This window comes from Malaclemys terrapin, chromosome 2 (genome assembly GCF_027887155.1).
Source record: "Malaclemys terrapin pileata isolate rMalTer1 chromosome 2, rMalTer1.hap1, whole genome shotgun sequence".
Classification (NCBI taxonomy): Eukaryota; Metazoa; Chordata; order Testudines; family Emydidae; genus Malaclemys; species Malaclemys terrapin.
This window is the reverse complement of record NC_071506.1, coordinates 95,322,381-95,330,805: the sequence shown is the minus strand read 5'-3', so window position 1 is coordinate 95,330,805 and position 8,425 is coordinate 95,322,381.

The window sequence follows — 8,425 nt, the reverse complement described above, 5'->3', positions numbered from 1 at the left end:
CAGGAAAGCTCCAACAGGTTCAACCATGGAGCTTCCACACCGTGAAGTAAAGCAAGTCAAGGCTCGGATGTTGAAGACAACTGTGATCTTGTGTCAGAAGGTCCAGGAAGAGTGGAAGGGTGACTGAGGCTTCCACAGACATATCTAGGAGAGATGTGTACCAGTGCTGATGGGGCCAGGCTGGTGCTATCGATATGACCTGAGCTCATTCCCTCCAGATCTTGAGGAGTACCTTGTGAACGGGCAGTATGGGCATAAAGGAGATAGCCTCCCCATGTAAGGAGGAACACATCTGCTCTGGAGCCTGGGCTGTGATTCTGGAAGGAGCAGAACTGCTGGCACTTCCTGTTGTGCTGCATGGCAAATAGATCTATCTGGAGAAAGCCCCACCTCTGGAAGATAGAGAACATGACATCCAGGTGAAGGGACCATTCATGGGCGTGAAACGACCTGCTGAGGTGGTCCGCCAGCTCGTTCTGTACCCTGGGGAAGTATGAGACTAGAAGGTGTATTGAATGTTCCACATAGAAGTCCCACATCATGAGGGCTTCTTGGCACAGGGGAGAGGAGCATGCACGTCCCTGTTTGTTGATATAGAACATTGCTGTTGTATTGTCCATCATAACTGATACACAGTGACCTGTTAAGTGTGCATGCGTGCATATTAAGTGTGCTAGGTGCACCGCTCTGAGTTCTCTGACATTCATGTGGAGAGCCAGGTCTGCCTGAGACCAGAGACCTTGGGTCCTGTGTTCTCCCAGATGTGCTCCTCAGCCCAGTTTGATGCGTCCATCACTAGTGAGAAATACAGCTAAGGAGTGATGAAGGGGACCCCTGAGCACATCTCCTGAGGGTCGAGCCACCAGATGAGGGAGTTGAGGACCGGGTGAAGCAGGGTCACGATCCTGTCCAAGCTGTCCCAGGCTGGGCGATACACTGACGCAAATCACAACTGAAGAGGTTGAAGCCTGAGTCTGGCATGCTGCACCACATAGGTACAGGCAGCCATGTGTCTGAGAAACTTCAGGAAGTTCCTTGCTGTGGTGGTGGGAAACTGTCTGAGGTTTTGAATGATATCTGTCAGACCTGAAACCTTGCTTCTGGCAGGTATGCCCTGGCTTGGGTCGAGTCCAGTACTATCCCTATAAACGCTATCCTCTGGACGGAGGGACAGAGTTGATTTTCTGTCATTTAGAAGGAGACCCAGGCTGTTGAAGGTGGCTCTGATGAATCTGACCTGAGCTTCCACTTAGGTCCTGGAGTGGCCCCTGATCATCCAGTCATCAAGGTACGGAAACACCTGTACCTGGTGCTTGCACAGGAATGTGGCCACGACTGCCATGCCCTCAGTGAAGATTCCAGGTTCTGCTGACAGACCGAATGGAAGGACTGTGAATTGGTAGTGGGTATTGTTCACCACAAACCTGAAGTACTTTTTGTGAGGCTGAGTGACTGCAATATGAAAATATGAGTCCTTCCAGTCAAGGGCGGCAAACCAGTCTGCTGGATCCAGCGAGGGGATGATGGAGGCCAAAGAGACCATGCAGAACTTTAGTTTCTTCATGAACTTGTTGAGTTCTTGCAGGTCCAAGATGGGCCTGAGGCTGCCTTTGTTTTTCGGTATTAGGAAATACCAAGAATAGAAGCCTTTGCCCTTTAGCTACTGAGGAACCCCTTCCACTGCCCCTAGCGATAGGAGTGAGTGCACCTCCTGTATAAGGAGTTGCTCATGAGAAGGGTCCCTGAAGAGGGATGGGGAAGGGCAGGAGGGCACAGAATTGGATGGAGTATCCCCTCTCCACCATGTGGAGTGCCCAGCAATCCGAAGTAATACAGGACTATGCACGGTAGAAAGGGGATAGTCGGGAGGAAAAGGTATGGTGGGGTGGATCCAGATCTCACTCTGGTGCACCATCTTCAACTGCATCTTCAAAAGGCCAGTTTGTCCTCTGAACATGGCTTGGATTGTCCCGAGCCCTGGCCAGCAGGTTGACACAGCCTTCTCCTGCCGCTCTGATTTCTCCATTTGGAGTCCTCTTGTCAGTTCTGATGACCAAACCACTGAGGAGGCTGCAGATGGAAGTGTCTCCACTGTGTTGAAAGTATGTAGAGGCCAGTAACCCGCGGGTGGCTCTGGAGTCTTTAAGGCTGTTTAGCCTTTTGTCAGTTTTCTCTGAGAAGAGAGTCTCACCCTCAAAAGGCAGGTCCTGAATGGTTTGCTCTATCTTGTAGGGGAGGCCAGAAACCTGGAGCCATGAGCCCCTTCTAATAACTACTCCTGTGGCCATAACCCTGTTGGCGACATCTGCCCCATCAAGTGGCGCCTGAAGGGACACCCTTGAGATGAGTCTCCCTTCTTCAACCAATGCCGAAAACTCGCCACGGGAGTCCAAGGGGAACAACTCAGTGAATTTAGCCATCATCCAGCAGGTGTTGTAGGAGTACCTGCTAACGATGGCCTGCTGGTTGGATATGTGTATCTGTAAACCTGCAGTGGAGTAGACCTTTCTCCCATAAAGTTCAAGCCTTTTCGCCTCCCAATTCTTTGCGAAGGGTCCCTGGAAGCCCTGACGCTCGTGTTGGTTGGTAGCATCAACCACGGGAGAGTCAGGTGTGGGATGTGTGTATAAATGCTCATAACCCTTGGACAGCTTTTGTTGTGCTTAGCCAGAGGGGGCAATGAGGCTGGAGTCTGCCACATAGTTTTTGTGGTGTCAGAGATGGTCTTTATGAGGGGCAGGGCAATATGTGAAGGTCCGAAGAGAGCGAGGATGTCCACCATTGAATCTGCATCCTCTCCTACCTCCTCTGCCTGAATGCCCAGGCACTGGGCAACCCTCCACAACAATTCCTGCAGAACCCTGTTGTCCTCCAAGGCTGGGGCTGTCGCCGTGCCGGCCAACGCCTCATCTGGTGAGGATGAGGAAGAGACCCCTGTGAGGGGTGGCTGCTTCCTTCCTTTCGCACCCAAAGGGTCCTGCGACACCAGGGTTTCTTGGGCCGGTGCTGACCCAGATGGTGTCAAGCCCCTCAGTGTAGGGGCTGCATACACCGATGCAGGCACTGCCGGTGCCGAAAGTGCCATTGGTGCCGATGTCATCCTCGATGTCGGAATTGCTGTCAGCACTGGAATTGCTGTCGATGCCAGAGTCAACATTGCCACCAATGCCGGAGTCCTCGCCGGTGTCGGGGCCGTTGGGACACGCCCCTCCCCCGGCCATCTTGTCGAAAGGAGGTGCAGCTCACGGCTCGGCCACAGCGAGCAAGGAGAGTCTGGACTCAACCACCTTTCTACACGGGCAGGAGTTGGCATGACCATCACCAGTGGAGCAGCACTAGTATGTCCCAACTTGGGTCTAACAGCAGCAGGCTCCTTCGGCCTAGCCAGGGGAAATCGTCCCCTCTCCGGCCTCTTCTTCTTTTGCGGCACTAGCTATTGTGAATGGTGCCTGAGTGCGGCATGTGAGCCGCGAGTGGAGCCAGGATGGTGCCGTGAGTCCTTATCCTTACCCGGAGCTGGTGCTCATGCTGATGGAGCCGGAGTGCTCCACACTGAGGAGGAGGTACTTGGCTCAGGGTCCGTCGACTCAGGGTTGGACTGGGAGTGGAGTGCTGCCTCCATCAACAGGACCTTCAGGCACTGCTCTCTATCTTTTAAAGTCCTGGGCCGAAAGGTCTTACAAATGGCACAACGATCCTTCTGATGGCCCTCTCCTAAACACTTTAAACACGAGGTGTGAGGATCGCTTCTGGGAATACACTTGCCGCAGGCCTCGCAGGCTTTGAAGCCTGGAGACCCCAGCATCTCCTGGCATCGGGAGAGTGTAGGAAGGGATTTCCCCCGCCCCCCGCAAAGGAAACTTATCTAATACTAACGAACTACTAACTGCTATTAACGAACAATGGAAAACTAATGGAGAATAATGTAAGAAACTGCTAAATGCCCTTGTCGAGACAAGAGCACAGGGAAGTTCCAGATAACCATCACTGGCGGTAAGAAGGAACTGAGAGGGTGGTGTGTCCACACGGCTCTATATTGAGCGCCATGAAGGTGTGACTCCAGGGGTCGCCGAGGCCTACTCGATGGATGCTTTTAGGGGAAAATGTTCCAGCTACCGTGCACGTGTGCATGCACACACACCTGACTGGAATCAACATGAACAAACACTCAAAGGAGAACCATAATTTTCTCATGAATAGGAAGAAATGTTAAACATGCTGGGTAAATTATCTCTTGTGAACTATTCACTCAGCTCTAATCTTGAGCACCACTTGAGAATTATACTTACCACCACTACCTTTGAACTGTCCACCTGCATTACATCAGTGTAACCACCACTTGTATCGCAATGGGTATACCAAAGAATTATGGCTTTGTGCTAGATAGACTGTTGGGAATTAGCTCCCAAAGTACTGTGTCAGTTGCCTTCAACTTAAGTACTTCTCAGGATCCAAAAGAGTAATTATTTTTTTCTTTTTCTTGCACCTGTTAATGTTTGAGGTTTGACAGGAATAATCATAGAGCCTTAGCTCCCCAATAGTACTGTCAATTCCTTTGGTTTCACGTTTTAATGAGAGAAATTGAAATATCCTGAACATGACTCCTGAAACTTTAAGAATTTTGCCCAATTGCTGGGCTTCTAGGGCTTTCATGTTGTATAACAAACTAATTTTATACCTTGTCAGAGAAAATGCGTTTTCAACATTCTAAGGCATACCATGCTTTAAGATTATGATTATTGCATGACTTTATTGTATTACTAAGTGTATTAATATAATTATTAAGCTGAAGTTAAAGTATTTTAAAATAAATAAAGAATTGTATACTTTTCATTTACATTTTGCATATTGACATTTTCACTATGGCTGAATTACACTTAGGAGTGTGATTAATTTAGTTGAGCCAACACAAAGATTCTGAGTGAGCTCCAGTAACTGGAGTTTTAGGGGAACTCAAGAAGTGCTCTTCATTTCATCACAACATCCGAAGAATGAGTAAGACCAGAACAGGGTATTAGAACAGTCTGTGATGTTTTAATTTTGCAGTGAGTTGTCCAGAGTTGTTTTCCAGCAAGAAAAATATGGTGTACAGAATAATGTTTACTGGATGGAAACTCAATTTCATTTACAATTTTTTAAATTCTCTATTATTTTTAATTTTCAGCTTCTCAATCACAAATTGAAAAATCCATACGGAAAAGGCTATCCCTTTGCCACTGTGTGATTGTTAGAGTGACCAGATGTCCCATTTTTAAAGGGACAGTCCCGTATTCAAGCCCTCCTGCAGGTGTCCTGACTTTTTCTTAATAACAGGCAAATTGTCCCATATTTTCTATCTCGCCCCCATCTGTACTGGTGGGTCCTGCTGCTGGCTGCAACCCTGCTCGCCAGCCACCCTCCCACCAGTGGCTGACGATGGAGGTGGGCAGGGCCGGATTAACTTTTTGTGGGCCCGATGCCAAACATATTTGTGGGCCCCCATTGGGGAAATAGGGCATGTGATGGAGGGCGGTCCGCAGAGCGAGGGGCTGGTAGGGGGTAATGAGCCACAGCGCAGCAGGAGTGGCCCCACTCAGCCCACCACTGTTTACAAACCCCAAACTGCTAGACGCACACTGGCCCACCCAGCCCTGCACTGCCAACGTGCCGCTTCCACGCTGCCCCCGGGCCCAGTGCCCTACCCTTATACCAGTGCCTCCTCACCCAGAGACTTCCCCCATGCCCAGCACCCTCCTGCTGACATCCCACCGCAACTACACAGCACTCTGCACACCATGCCCCCTGCCCAGCTCCCCCACCCACAGATCCCCTACTGTCCAGCACCCCCTTCACAGTCCCACCATCATAGCTCTACAGTGCCCCATATTCCTGAGGTAATTCTGCATCAAATTCTGTGCATAATATTTTAAAATTCTGATTTTTTTTTATAATAAATAAATGTGGAAGCTCCACCGTGGCAGTGGGGAGCACAGGCCACTGACTACATGGAGGTGGGAGAATACCCTGCAGCCTCCCCCGCCCCCCGTGGGACAGGGACTTGGCAGTGAGACTGAACCTGACCATGACATAGCACAAGGGCCGTGTCTCCCACAGAAACACCCTGGGGCCCTGCCCCTTTTGTGCCAGGCACACACCAGATGTGGGCAGGGAGGCTCAGCCCAGCAGCAGGATCCAAGTGCAGAGGGACTTAGTGTGGGGGGATCCAGATGGGGGTAAGAGGGTTCTGTGGGGGGAAGTCTGGGTGCAGGCAGCTCAGTGGGGGATCTGGATGCACAGGGAGGTGCCAGGTGCAGGGGCAATGGGAGTCTGCAGGGGGAACCAAGTGAAAGTGGTTGGAGCTCAGTGGCGGGGGGAATCTGGGTGCAGGGGAGGTGGGGTTGTTGTACTTAAAGTACTGCACAGGATCTTTTCAGGGGGAATAAGGCAAATGCCACATTCATTGGTAATACATGCATCAATCAACACTGTATCATATGCATATGATCTATATTACACTCATGCACTCACATACACACACATACAAACACACTCTGTCTTGTTGTTGTTACCAACTAGTTGCTCCCCTTAACTTCACTGGCCAGGTGAGTTAGATAGGGGAGGGGTGGAGCCGGGCTTCTGCCAATCTGGATCAATGCTCTGATGTTGACAAGACCCAGGGTCCTCTGCAAGACACCGCTCAGTTAGAGTTAGGGTGACCAGATAGCAAGTGTGAAAAATCAGGACGGGGTGGGGGGGGGGGGTAATAGGAGCCTATATAAGAAAAAAACCCAAATATCGGGACCGTCCCTATAAAATTGGGACATCTGGTCACCCTATTTAGAGTAGCTTCCCTCTCATGCAAATCTATACCAGATTCAAAATCTGTGTCCTTTGGTCCTTTGTGCTGCTTCCTTCTGGGTGTTGTCCCAATACTGTTCAAAGAGGGTGTTTCCAAAAGAAGGTGCTTGATTCTAAACTCCCCCCCCACAAGGCCGTCAATATGTCTGCTCTTCTTTAGTGAGCCCACTTGACAAGTTTGACTGTCCTTGGGTCTGGCTTCCATCCCCTCTCCAACTAGCTGTCTGGAGGTGCTTGCCTTCCATGCCTTGCTCATTCACACCTCATTCATTCAACATGCCAATTGATTAAGGGAGTGTGGGGAGAGGGAATCTTATTCTACTCCTAGCAAAAAGACATTTTTCTTCTACTTTAACTATCCTTAGGGGCTATAACATTATACCAAGGCTTAACACAAAGTTTTCTATAAGTTTTTCTACATAGGGATCTGATACAAAGTTGTATGAAAATAGCTTAATACACGGTTATATGAAGAGGCATAATACAAAGTCATATGAAAGTTATGTGAAGATGCTTAATACAGAGATTTATCTACAGGGTTCATTTGGGTGGGGGTCTAAGTGTAGGTGGCTGGGGCTCAGTGGGGAGGGTATCTGGGGGGGCTCATTGGGGTGGTACAGATGCAGAGGAGGTGGGGCTTGTCGGGGTGAGGATTTGATGGGCCTGCTTAACAGGGGAGCCCTAGCTGCTGCCAAGGGGATCCGCATGCTGGGCCCCCGTTTCCCCATCCCAGGGATTGGTAAATTTCGGCATGTGGCCCACCAGGGTAAGCCCCCTGGCGGGCCAGGCTGGTTTGTTTACTTGCCATGTCCACAGGTTCGGACGATTGCAGCTCCCACTGGCCGTGGTTTGCCACTCCAGGCCAATGGGGGCTGCGAGAAGCCGCGGCCAGCACATCCCTTGTCCTGCAGCCCCCCCATTGGCCTGGAGCCGCGATCGGCCGAACCTGCGGACACAGCAGGTAAACAAACTGGCCCGGCCCACCAGGGGGCTTACCCTGGTGTGCCGCATGCCAAAGATTGCCAATCCCTGCCCTATCCCCTTCTCTTCCCCATCCCATGCCCCTTCCCCACCACTCCATCTCCTCCCCATCCCACCCCCTTCCTTCCCCACTGCCTCTGTCCCCCTGCCCTGCCTGCCCCACCATGGGCACTCACTGTTGTACAAGATGAAGGATGGCTCCCAGCACACAGAAGCTCAACCAGCACTAGGATCCAGAAGGTCGTGTCCAGCTGCAAAGTCCCAGGAGCTGAGTAGCACCTTCTTTTTTCAGCCTGGCTGTGCAGCTCTGCAGTCACAGAGTAGGTCTGCTCGTTCCACCGCCCCTCCCCAACCCCCCACCCCGCCTCATCTCTGCCTCCTCTCCCCAAGTGAGCATGCTGCAGCTGTGCTCCTCCCCCACCCTCCTGCTGGCAAACAGCTGATTGGCAAACAGCTGATCAGTGGCAGGGAGGGGAAGGGTGGGAAGGGAGCATGCTGTAAGAAGAGGAAGGGGAGGGGGAGGGGAGCTTGGCTGCCCTACTGCAGCAGGAGCCTCACTGCCAGGAGCACCAAGCTTCCGCCTCCCGCAGGAGAGAGCAGGGGGCAG